Here is a 13,218-nt window from a genome sequence, read left to right on the forward strand (position 1 = left end):
TACAGACAAGCTGGCAGGAAAGTCATTTTCATATGGTGTCCATTTTCTCATTAGTCCAACGTAAACGTGTAACAGTTGTTGAAGTTTCGAGCCCTAAAGCTGCACTGGTTAATTTTTCTGGCCGCTTGGAGGCAGCATAACACGTTAATCTTTTATTCATTCATTCATTCTTTTCCTGTAACTGTTTGTCCTCTGGAGGGTCACGGGGGCGCTGGAGCATAGCCCAGCTGTCACTGGTCGAGGGGTAGGGTATACATTGGACAGGCCATCGCAGGACTAACACAGAGACAGACAACCATTCACACATCTATGGCAAATTTAGAATCATCAATTATCCTAACGGGCATGTCTTTGGATGGTGGGAGGAAACCCATACAGAACCCACGCAGACACAGGGGAAATATGTAAACTCCACACAGAAAGGCCCCAGTTGGCCGGTGGATTTAACCCAGAACTTTCTTGCAGTGAGGCATCAGTGCTAAACACCACCACACCACAGTGTAGCCCAACATGTTAACATTAGGTTGAAACATTTGGTTTCTTGTCCCAGTGACCAGTTCCATCACTGAGGAATTACCAGGCTTTTTTAGTACTAACTTTGTCTGTCACATCCCACTGTCATCATTGTGCCATCGGGCAAATGTAGAGCAACGTGGTTCAGTTTGGTTTAAAGAAACTAGGCTGTGGACCTACGTTCTAACCCTATGCTCTTTATATGTGGTAGTGACCGAAAGTCCTTCCTAATGAGGCTGGGCTCAGCCTTAGAGAAGGAGTTCGTACATCCAGAGGAAGCTTGGAGTAGAACCACCAGCATCTGGGGAGGACGCTTCCTGAACGGCACACGTGTGCCGGACATTTGGGTTGAGACCCACCATTCCCTGGAGGGATTAAACATCTTGACTGGCCTGTAAACACCTTGGGATACCTAGACAGGAAGGCACTGCTAGAGACAGGGATCACTGCAAAGTGGATGAAAATAGATGGAAAGGATGGAAACCATGTGGTAGTATGTGTAGATTATATTTACGTGGACCGAATTAGAATTAAAAGGCCTCGTGATCAATACTCAATAATGTCTTACATTTCCGTTGAAAACAATGATGTTGGAATCTCCATTTAATATGATTATACTCATACTGAAGAAATAGTTTCCATGTAGCTACAATCTACCAACAGTAACATTGGTCCTTGTATCAAATAGCCACTTGAGCAGGACAGACATTCTGCAGTCATAGCCTCTTTCTGCATTAGACTGCCTCCCTGATCCTCTACAGTAACTCAGCGTCCTTACATGTCTCTACTCGGTACGAATGGAGATAACGACACACAATACTCGGACCCTGCCTCTGCTCAAATGCTGGGTAGTAATGTTGGGTAGATGTCCTAAGTTGTAAAGCTCTATACTTGAATAAAAAATGAAAAAAGACAGTCTGACAGTTCCTTACTCTGACACATTCAGCTTCAGTGGAGGTCAAAGTTTAAACTTGACTCAATCACTGCTGATTTTGAACCCAGCCACGAGGTTGCAACCCGCTTTAATTTTGGCCTTGCCCTCTCTAAAACTCCTTCAAAGACCAAGCATTCCTTCAGAGTAGCCGAGCACTTGGATTGTTAATTTTTTCCCTCTGTAAATTTTTCAAAAAGGACGAGTGAAGGAAATCGAGAATCCACCTGGGGCTGTTGGGACTGTAAATATGGAAGCGCGATGAGTGTGAGGAATGGTGAGAAGGGGATTCAGGGTTAAACGTGAAAATCAAGAACTCAAAAACACCCATACACGAAGATGTATTTTTCTAACCTACGCGAGACCCATCCTCGCATCTCCCTCTCTTAAGCTCTTGGTGGAGTTTCATTAAAGTATGCTTTTAAGTTAATGCATGATCTTATCACACATCTCCACTCGGCTCGGCTCCCTCTCTGCTTCTCTCGCTTCATTTGTTATCACTTCTAATCTTCTTCTTCCTTCCACTGTGTCCCACAGTCTCTCTCAATCCACCCACCCCAACACACACACACACACACCTTTCGTCTCTCCCTTCGTTGTTCTCTGTCTGATTTACTCAGCCTGCTTCAAGGCACTCATTATCTACTTGAGGTGATGGTGTTCCTTAAAAGGCAGAAATAGAAGAAGGGCGAGAGGAGAGGGTAATACTTGAGGCCTGAGACACTAAGACCTCCACCATTCCCCTCTCATCCTTCAATCCATCTTTTGTTTTGCCTTTCGCTCCCATCCCTCCATCCAGAGTTAGTGTTACACCAGTAGGCCTGTCTCTTTCACTACTCGCCTTCTACATGTTTTCTTTCCCTGGCTCATCCATCATGTGCTGTCGCCGGCGGTTGTAACGCTGTTGTGTAATTATCTCATATTTATGCGAATATGCTTGTCCTGTAGTGCTGTTGGTTTTATGCACACTCAGGGTTGCTTCGACTCCATGTTTCCAAAGAGCTTCATGTCATAATTCAAGCCAGAGGGAGATTGGCCCAACGGTGCAGCGGGATGTCTTTGATTTCACACCGAACTCTGGTTGCTGTCATTTCAAGACGGCAGGAGCTTTTATACAACATAAGTCGAATGTGCTAATCACTTTTAGGCACCTACTTGCTTCACAGGGTACAAATGCACCATAAGCAATTTACAGGATACTTTTTATGGCTGGCCTTTTCTCACTGTGCAAACATGCAGTTTCAATTTGAGGAGGCACAGTGGGAGTCTAACCCCTAACCACAGCACGGCTAGTGCCATGCTCTGCCCATTGAACTTCAGAGCTGGAGCGTGCAGGGAAGCAGCAGGGAGGGTAATCACAACCTACACACAATGCCCCTAAGGTCTAGATGCCCCTCAAAAGTATAACTCAGGCCACGTTCAGCCTGGACTACATTTTCACATCTTTTTTCAATTCTGACCAAAGTTGTATTAGTTATAAAAAAAAAAATATCTTCTCTCATGGAGGCTGTATCTTTCTTGCCAGAATACTGGGCTGCTGACAGCAAAAAAAAAAAAAAAAAAAAAAAAAAGATAGGCAGTGCAGGAAATGTTTAAACTTCAAATTCAAGTGTTTAAAATAATTTCCGCGAGGCAATTGCACAAACATTAAAGAAACTACAATGTAGCCATTGTGCGCTTTTTTTTTTTTTTTTTTTCAGAAGAGAGTAAAACAATTTATGGACTTATCTGCAGAGACGGTTTCTAATCTGCGGGCACCGTATGAGTAACACACCAGATCATGTTGCATGATATCACTGCACATACTGCGGTGGGCCTAATCTTAACACAATACCTTGCATCCTCGTTCTTAGCCTTAACCCTAACCTGCATGCCATTTATTTATATAAAACCACTTGACTGACAGCAAGCAGCAAGATGATACGATGTAGAAATGATATAATTTGGGCAGCTCTGTAGATATTTACTAGCTTGTACACATCATACCGTGGCTCTGCGATTCAAGATAGGCTCAGGGAAGGATCGGATTTCAGTTGAGAAGTGGAAACTAATAAATTAAGCTAACTAGCTTCCATTTTCCCACTGGAAGCATCGTTAGCCTCCCTTCAGGGCCAAGTAGTCTTGTAAATTCTCCGTATGGAAACCTGTGATTTAAGTAATGAGTAAGAAGCAGGATACAGACAGACTGTGTGAATATTTCGTTTTGAGCCACCTTCAAAATTAAGATTAAGACTCGTATGTGCATCAAAGTTTAGACTAAATGAATATGCAGCAAAAACCTGATTCATCTTGACACGCAAAAATGTTCTCTAGATAGTTAGCCAATATTGTTTCTATACCTGACACCTGTGCGTACATTAGCTTGTTGAAAAACACATGCTTTGGCTACTTTTGTGGGCTCATTTTTTGTTTCGCAAGTCTTTCACAGGACTGGAGGGCCGCACCCACATGAGGAAGATGTATGGATCTCTGCAGTGAAGCGTTTGATGAGATCCTGGGCAGAATCGGTGCACTGAAGAATAATGTAAAATGACGTTCCAAGTTGGACAAGGCGGGGGCTTTATGGCTTCAGAATTGAGAGGCAATAGAAACGTCTCCAAGATCTTTGAGAGAACAAAAGGCTGGAACCAAAAAGATGTGTCAGAAAGATGTATCCATGGTTTTGTTTTCAGAGTTTGAAGAGAGGACTGGATTACATTAAGGAGAAAGTTCCTGCTCCAAATGTTGCCAGGGGGTAAATAACCCACTGGAAACTGTTTTCCTTCAGCCCACAGTCCTGCTTCCTAAATGATTGGCCAGTAGTTAAAGAGGTTAAATAGACTTCTGTTGTAAAAGTGAGCACCGTGGAGTTTTTATGGGCCTCTGTTGCCCTCCTGTGGGGAGCAGCGAGTGTTACTATTAGCATTTCATGACTTCTCAGGAGCTGCGAGTGTGTCTGACCACCTGTGTGTAGTTTTGAGCTGAGAAGAGTGATGTGTTATGGTGTTCTGCTAATGGAATCACAGGATTAGATATGTTTTATGTTTAAAGTACCGTGAGACTCGCCCTCTCCCCTGCCAACCCGCCAAGCGTCTTCATGTTAATGAAAATTAAGACCACATTGAATTTGTGTGTGTGTCTGCGTGTGTGTGTGCGTTTGCTGATTGCTGTCTGGACCTTGTTTAACAAGAAACAGATTGAAGAATGATAATTAGGTCTAATAAGATGGAATTTCCCTAACTATGTCAAACAGCAGCCGCATCACAGAGCTGCTTTAAAAGGGGCTTCAGGTCAATTGAAACCACACACACGAGCACACACATGAGTAACAGGACACTAAACGTAACTCTTTCTGCTGTTAAAGGCATAAAATATGTTTTAAACTTTACAAATACTTTAGATTCCACAAAACACGTTACGCATGCTAAATATATAAACTTGAACTAACGGTTCAACGTTTTGCCTACTTGCCAAGAGGCTTACTGTGTTCTCTCTATCAGAGTGGACGGCTACGTTGTTGCCAAGTTGCGTTGAAGTATTGTTCCAAAGCTCATAATGTCATCATCTGGTTAAAAGTGAGCCAAGGAAAAAAGTTGAGGCCAGCTTAACTTTGATTTGTAGCGTGTCACATCTGCCACACAGCCAAGCGTGGCCAACTAGACTCTCTGCAAATCACTGCTAAAGTTTTACTTCAAAGCTCACTGACTTTGTTGTCGTCATCTCTGTTTAAAAAAGGGGAAAGAAACACGTTTGACTGGTTGTTGCATCACCGCCAAGCGTTAAAAGAAAGTTGAAGCCATTGCCACAGCCATTGCTATTAATTTGAAAACAGCATTAAAATGTCATCTAAATTAACTTGTAAAACAATGAAACAAGCTCTAATAAAGGTGAAGCTGGCTCATCTTTCATTTGGTGCACTGACTTCCATTAAAAATGACGTCATGGTTGTGAGTTTAAGTTTTCCCGTGACCCTGTCTGGTTTTCTTTCTGCAAGCCTGTTTTATCTTGTTAAGTGATTCCTTGTTGTTGTTGTGTTCCTCCTGTTATAACCTGTTTTATTTGTTTTATTGGTTTCTCCTTGTGTGCTCCGCCCTCATAGTTTCACCTGTGTCTCATCACCCTCTGCCCACTTGTGTATGTATATATATGGCCTTTCCCTTTGTTCTTTGTCGCCTTGTCTGTATTCCTTCCAATGTGTACTGTTTCAATCTACTATGTTTTGTGTATTTCTTGAAATCTGAAGGTCTCCTTTTGGGCTTGCTCTGTTTGGATTTTCCATCTATGCAGTGGCTTCTGTTTCCTTCCATTGTGTTTCCTCATCTCTTGGTGTCCTGTGTTTGGGTGCTACCCCACCACACAAAAACCGTGACAAGTGACAGTTGGTTGTTTATTGTGGGTCTGAATACACCACTAGACATGAAGACTGCTCACTTGTGTGTGTTAAATAAAGTTATTGGCGTAGTTTAGCATAAGTAGGGGAAATGGGGAGTTTCACTCTGTTTAAAGTTAACACTGATAAGTAATGACTTATCACTTCTGGAACTGACTGCACCTGGTTATGAAATAGTTTTTTAAGATGTGAGGTACTAGTTGAGGGAGGCTGGCTAGCCATTTCCCCAAATATAAGCTTTATATTAAACCGTCCTTGTTATTTTCTGGTTGTACTTTTTTCTTTTTTTTTAATTATTTAAACTAATTGTTGGACGTTTTAGGAAGGAATACTCGGCTTTTATGTGAGAGTATTGTGAGAGTATTGTGAGAGTTACATAAAGTTATGAATATTTAGAACATAGTGGTAATCTATGGAGAGTATGCACGTGACGTCACAACAAGCGGACGTCTCCGTGGTTACGGTCACTGAGTGACAGTTGAGCATAGAGATTAGCCGCATTAGTTTGAATCATAGACTTTAACAGCATCTAAAGTGTATTTTTTATTTTTATTTTATTTATTTTTATTTTTTTTTTAAAAAAAAAGGTAAAGAGCTATTGTGTGATTGACTGTACTAACACATTTGAATAGCTGTCAGAGATATATTTTTACAGATTTCTGCCAGAGAAAAGAGAAGTAAATGGATCGCAGCATTACGAAGAAACTTCTCAAATCCGGGCACAGAAACATGGTGTCATGGTTCACATTTTGTGTCAGGTAATATTAATTTAAATGCTGTATTTTTTATTTATTATTATTATTATTATTATTATTATTATTATTATTATTATTATTATTTTTATTATTTATTTATTTATTTATTTATTTATTTATTTATTTATTTATTTATTTATTTTTCTGATTAAGTCATACCTTAAGTTACTTCTTCGGTTTCATTCTGGAGGGCTGTCCATGTTGTTGTTTTGGCATAGTTGCGGCCGACATTAACTATTTCGGTTCAAACTGTAAATAACGAAACAATAAATGAAAAATTTGCGATCGCTCCTCGCCATCCTTTTAACGTCCGGTCGGACGCTACGTAATTATATGACTAACGTTACTTCCGGTTACTTCTCATTAAAGCTCTTAGCGTTAGCATCTTTTACTTAGCTACATTTATCATAGCTGAAATTACCTAAAACTAACTGAAACTGAGGCTTATCCGCTTTTCCAAATCATTGTTCAATTAATTTGATCTGATAATCCACATTTTCCCCAGGATCGCGGTATTTACTGATACATTTCACTGTGTTTTTGCCAATGGGGGGGGGGGGGCGTGGGTGTTTTCTGAGGTATTATGTGCTGGACTGTGTCTCACATGGGAACAGTTTCCTGAAAACCACCTGAAAATCCGAGAAGTTTTTTTCCATTCAAATTATGTTCATATATCTTCTTTGAAAACAGTGCATTTTCCTTTTCATATCTAGGATTTCAATGATTAAATGATTAAACAACATGTACACACAATACACTCAGTGACCTTACTTCTGTCCTAATGCTAAGCTAGGCTATTTGGCTACTTGCGGTAAATATAATTTAAGTTCAGACTTAACCTCATTTTCCTCACATTATAAAAATATTACATTATTTAGCACAAAACACAGAGCTCTTTAACTCTTTAACACAAATGCCAGCTGTCCTGTCTCATTTGGAGCCGATCGTTATACGTCTGAGCAAACTTTGGCCTTCACCACAAAAAGAAAACAAAAACCAAAGCCGTCAGCGCACAGGTTTCAGAACCACGTAACGTCATGATCAAACTCAATCACTCAACCTCTCCAGGGGGATGGCGTTGACGCCTGTCAGTCTGGAAATGCTTCCAAAGTGATTCCAAAATCTCCAGGGCTCCACTGGAACCGGGCCAATCGCATGCCGTACAAGCAGAGAAAGTCTGAGACAGCGCTGCATCTTCCAAGAAGTGGTCATCCTGCCAAAATCTCTCAATGAGCAAAGAGTAAAAATCATAGAAAAGAATTTATGTTTCAACATCCAGGGGTCCGTAACCTCCTCCTGTCATTGGCTTCAGCCACTTTTCATGAGTCCACCATCAAATCAGAAGCTGAAGAAAAACAGGATCCGTGGCACAACGTCAATGCAGAAACCACAGCTCAGTAGGAAGAAAAACGAATGCTTGTCTAAAGTTTGCCAAAAAGCACCCAGGTGATCCTTAAGAGGGAAAATCATTTTGGCATCATACATTCAGTAGTGTTTACAACTAAACAACCCCTGTTTTTATGGCAGGAAAAAAAACAACAAATGGTGCATTTATATCAGCTGTATAAGCAAAGTCAAACAAAGCTGCATTGCTGTTCTTTCTGTTTTGTTGGTGCATCTGGATGCATCGGGATTTAATTAAACTTCTCTGCCCGTGCAGTTAATCAGAAAGCCTGCAAATGATCTCATTAAAGCCAAGCGCTGTGGAATGTATCTGGAAGCTTGATTAGCTCAGTTATTTTTCTTCCTTTTAATCAGGGCTCATGTTTTTTCATTCTTGTAACTACAAAAGCCAAACGATTTGCAGCCAGACAGGAAGAAAACTGCTGTTGGCTCTTGAGACAGTACTCTTTTTTTTTTTTTAATTTTTTGACATTTTTGTGACCGAGCAAATCATGATAGTATGACCTTCAACCTACATATACACTTTTTACAGTATTTGACTGAGTTTTGTGATTCCTTTTGTGATTTTGTTGAGGAACAAGACCCGTCCTCGTGTCATCCTATTTCCTGTACTTTCCCATAAAAGGTGTGTCCGACCCTTCTATCTCCATTCGTTCCTTGCATCCACTTCTTTCTTTAATTATAGGAACCAAGGGACAAGGAGTGGAAGCTTCCTGAGACGTAGCCCTGGTTCCTGCATGTCTAAGGATCATCATTCTATCCCTCTCATCTCCTCCCTTTGACCGCCATGATGTCTTGACCCCTTTTGTCCCTCCATCTAATTCCCTCCAGTTCAGTCAACCAATAACCTTCCTCGCACTAGAAGGTGTGGTCTTTGTTGTGAAATAACTTCTAAGAGGTCTGATATATCTGACATGGGACTTACCAACATGGACCACTGATGAAATGTAATTTCATAATTCTTCACTCTCAATGTGCAAGTTCTGTTGTGGCTCTTAGAGTTTAATAAAGTAGAATGGACAGACCCAGCTTCCTGCGAGGGTTTATGAGGAAGGCATCCTCTCTACTCGGTTAGGCTTTAAGCTTTTTTTGTTGATACAGCATATAATTCGGGGTGACTCTGAACCATCCCTTAGTTATATTACTTTTTGAGGACATTGTGCCCCCACTAAGTGTTTCTAAACATACTATGAACTGTAGTTTTATTTGTTCCCTTTAACAATAATCACTTGTCAGCAATCACTGTAAATTCTAACCTAAATTAACCTCAATCAAATAAATTCAGTGGTCCTCATTTAGTCTTTGTCAGCTTGTTGTCTACTGTTACTAAAAATAGGTTTGCTGGGATTTGGGATCGAAAAATTGGATCATCTCATTCTTTTTAAGTTCAGCCCCCTTAGTTTTTGGATAAAGAGTCTTTTATTTCAACATTTGGACATGTTCAGATAAGCCCACTCCTACTCTTGAGTAGGAAACTAAAGGATGCACATAAGACAAAGACCATTCGATGCAGAAAAGTCTGTTTAGATACAAACAAACTTGGAGTGAATCAAGGGCACCTTTGATGAAATATTTATTACGTGTTCAGAGTCAGCTTCAATCAAGGCCACGAAGAAACAAGGGGCCCCTGTGCTTTGGTGTTCTTCAGGATAATCATTTTAGTAAATAACTAACCTTGACAGGTCAGTTTATCGAGGTCAGTGGCCCATCTCATTCAGTGCAGCCTTTTCTTTCTCCTGAGAAGATGTGAGCTGCTCCAGTGTTGTCCACCAGGCGGTGCAAGTGTCTCTCTTACAGCCGATGTCTCACAACACTTCATTTCAGTGTTTTTACTAATAATTAATGCAGCCTCTCCTCTTAACTCAGCTTAGTGTTCAGCAGAGTCCTCACAATCCGGTCATGGCTGCAGCAAATTTAGTTTGATAGCAATCTCTAGTAGCAGGTGTTTATAAAGGCCAGTGTCTTTGTCCATGTCTCAATTGAAGGCCACATCAGGTGCGTGGATTACTGATCCCTGGTGGATTGTCTGTGTACTGCATGTGTCTGATTGTATGCATCGAGTTTTTCAGGAATAAAGAAGGGGTCTCAAAAACTCATGTATCAAATATGAAATGTTTGCAGTAACAGAGGTAAGAACTGGTCTAAGTAAGAGAACTGTAAATGGCAGAAACCATCACTTTCAGAGTGACTGGCTACAAAGGTAATTGTTTAATGTGATGACAAAGTTTAAGGCTAAGTAGGTGTTTTTGGCTGCGTGTCAGAAAAAAAAACACTTTCAAAATGATAAGATTCAGTGCTTCAGAAGAACATAAGAGGCTGTCTACTTACTTATTTAGTCACTTAATGTTACAGGAAATTGCTAGAGAACCGCCAAGTTGTATCAAGAATGTGTTTCTTCATGAAGGATTTCCTTTTGCTGAAAGTTTCTTTTAAATGTCGTTGCAACTACTATTTCTGGCCTGTGGGAGTGGCACTGTGGTGGCCAGACAGCAATCAATGAGAAATAAAGTGGGTTGCTATGGAGACACTTAGAGTGCGGAAGTGTTTCAATTGATTTGATACAGAAATGAAATTCTGTTTGTTGACGTTCCACAGCCATGACGTTGTTAGTTTCGATACAGCTAACTCCGTTCACAAATATCAAATGTTTGTTCAACTGCACACTCAGTAGACTTTAGGAAAACATTCTCACAGATGACTGCACAAGAAGTCCTGGTTGACTCAAGAGAAAGAAGGCTGTGATTACAGTGAATAAATGTTTGATTTTTTATTTTATTTTTCACCTTTTTTTGAGCCTTTTAAACCGATTGAGTGTGTGAATTGGTAGTACATGTATGAGACTGTTAATAAAGTGGACATTCATAACAGCTGTATTAATTTAGTCGATCTCTCTGTGTCCTCCGTAGAACGGTCTCTGAACTTCTGTCTCCATCAAGACAAATTTTAGCCTCATTTACTCATTTGAGCAACAAAAACAGTTATTTCTGAATGTGGTGGATTCAGAGTCCTGTTTCCACGTTTCTGCTCCCAGTCACAGCGTATCCTTTCATCCAGTCAGACTCAGACGTCCCCACTGAACTCATCAGGCTCAGACGGCCCAAATTCTGCTCATCAATTTATTCAGTCTCTGTGGAGAAAGATCCGTGGGTGATTTCTCAGAAGGAGTGTATTACGAACCACATCATCCTTATTGACTGGGTTGAATATTCATTAGTGTGTTTTGCAGTTAACTGTTTCCACCTGCGTTTTCCTAATGTGTCAGCCATTAACTAAACAGTCCCACGGAGGGGCGACATGAGCGGATATCTTCCACCAGCGTCTTCCAGGCTGGAGCAAAGAAGACAGAATCATTAGGTTCAGTAACTCTGACGTCAAAAAATAAAGAAATAAAAAGTTCGACAGAATCCGATGAGTCACAGAGAGAATATTGGGCATGTATGCACACGCACACATCAGCCAGTTAAAGCCTGTAAAAACTCTTGCTTCCTTGTCTAATTTAATCTATCATGGACTAGAGCAGTCTGACCAGCAGGTGGCGTCCTTCATCCAGAGTACAGATTACATGACTCTCGCATGAAGCAGAATTGAAATTTTCTTTCCGTGATAAAAATCATGAATGATTATGACAACATCCAAAATATGTGTCTGGTTGTTTTTTATATGTGGATTTCCGTAGTGGTGTTTAAAAATGTGACACGTTGATATGTAAAATAAAGATGTAAAGTTGATGATGTGTTCATTGGTCAAATTTGAATACAACTATTCATAGTGAGCTACCGTTTCATGGTGAGTGACCGCAATATCTGCTCTGTGCAACATCATGCAATCCAGTAGCTCAGAAAATGACTCGCTGGCCACAGGCTATATAAACATGGGCACGCCGCAGCACCTGTAATATTTCCCGTATGAGCCTGAGAGGTTGTTTCGAGAGCCTGGACTCACTGCCATGTTTGTAAGTAGGTCTGACAAGCCAAATTTGGATTTGTGAAGCTGAATAAAAACGGCGGCCTTGGCGCTGAGTGTGCTGCCTGGGCTGCCTCTCCGGCAAATTTAAACGTCACGTTTAACTGGTTGAGGTTTTGAAAGTTCTAAAATTGTGGAATATAGCCTTCACCTAACATGAAATGTTGAACATCTTAAAGGCATGAATTCATACATATTCCAAAACTCTGAAGGTTGAAGATCTTCCAATCAAAGCTTTATTTTATTGTTTGCTATTTAATTGGAAATTAAGAGTTTTACCAAGCTGTGTTCAAATATTGTGTGTTGACCCTGTATAACGGCTGGAGAAGTTCGATGCACTGTGGAGTTGGGGGTTTCGTTTGAAACATCTGTGGCTGGTGCCCACTAAGGATCTCACATGACTGTGTCTGTTAAATAACTGTATTTGGAGGGATCAGTTTTTTATGCGGTTTTCCTTCCCCAATCAATGGTACCGTAACAACCCACTAATCCTTTATTCCTCTTTAACCGTCCTTTCAAACCATCATTTGTTGTTGTCCTCAGAGGAGCGTCCTTTGTCCTTCGGGCTGATATTTCGTCTACACTTCACTCTGGAGAGAGTACAGTTCATATGAACGCTGCAGTTTGCAGGTGGGGTCAAAGGTCACATCTCCAGGAGTTCGCAGCTGGAGAGAGCTCACACAAATTCCACCGGGATTATTTTATTAAGAAATTGGGGCCCACAGATTTAAACCTGCAGCTGGAGCAAATGTTTCATGACCATCTGTAAAGCTGTGACTAACCGGACTCAACTACTACAAATTGCTACGGCTTTGAAAAGGAAATCTGGACACTTCCCCGTGGCGCCCTGCAGGGAGCAGATTTGGCTTTTGTGATGTGAGCCCTGTCAGAGTCATGAGTAAGCAGGACTAATACTTTTGTGTAGATGCCAGAATTAGTGGAGATTTACCAGAGCTTGGAGGTCAGTCCAAGAAAATAATAAAAGCCGAAGGGTCTGTGCACAGGGGAGGACTACGCTTATATATGCCGATTAATGTTCCTGTGAGTTCAGTGTGATGTCTTTCACTGCGAGTATAGCTTTTCACTGTTTGTTTTGTGATTTATTAGCTACGGCCTCAGTGCTTGTGCCTGTAATTAGCTGGAAAGTGGCATTCTGGAGGCTGAATATCCCCTGTAATACTCACTACTGGTGGTGCCTACATGCTCTGGAGCCAATTTTAATCTTGGCTTCCCCAAGGAGTGTTCAGATCACTAATTTATTAGCCGGAAAAATCCAAGTGCAG

This window comes from Mugil cephalus, chromosome 5 (genome assembly GCF_022458985.1).
Source record: "Mugil cephalus isolate CIBA_MC_2020 chromosome 5, CIBA_Mcephalus_1.1, whole genome shotgun sequence".
In the NCBI taxonomy this organism is placed as follows: domain Eukaryota; kingdom Metazoa; phylum Chordata; class Actinopteri; order Mugiliformes; family Mugilidae; genus Mugil; species Mugil cephalus.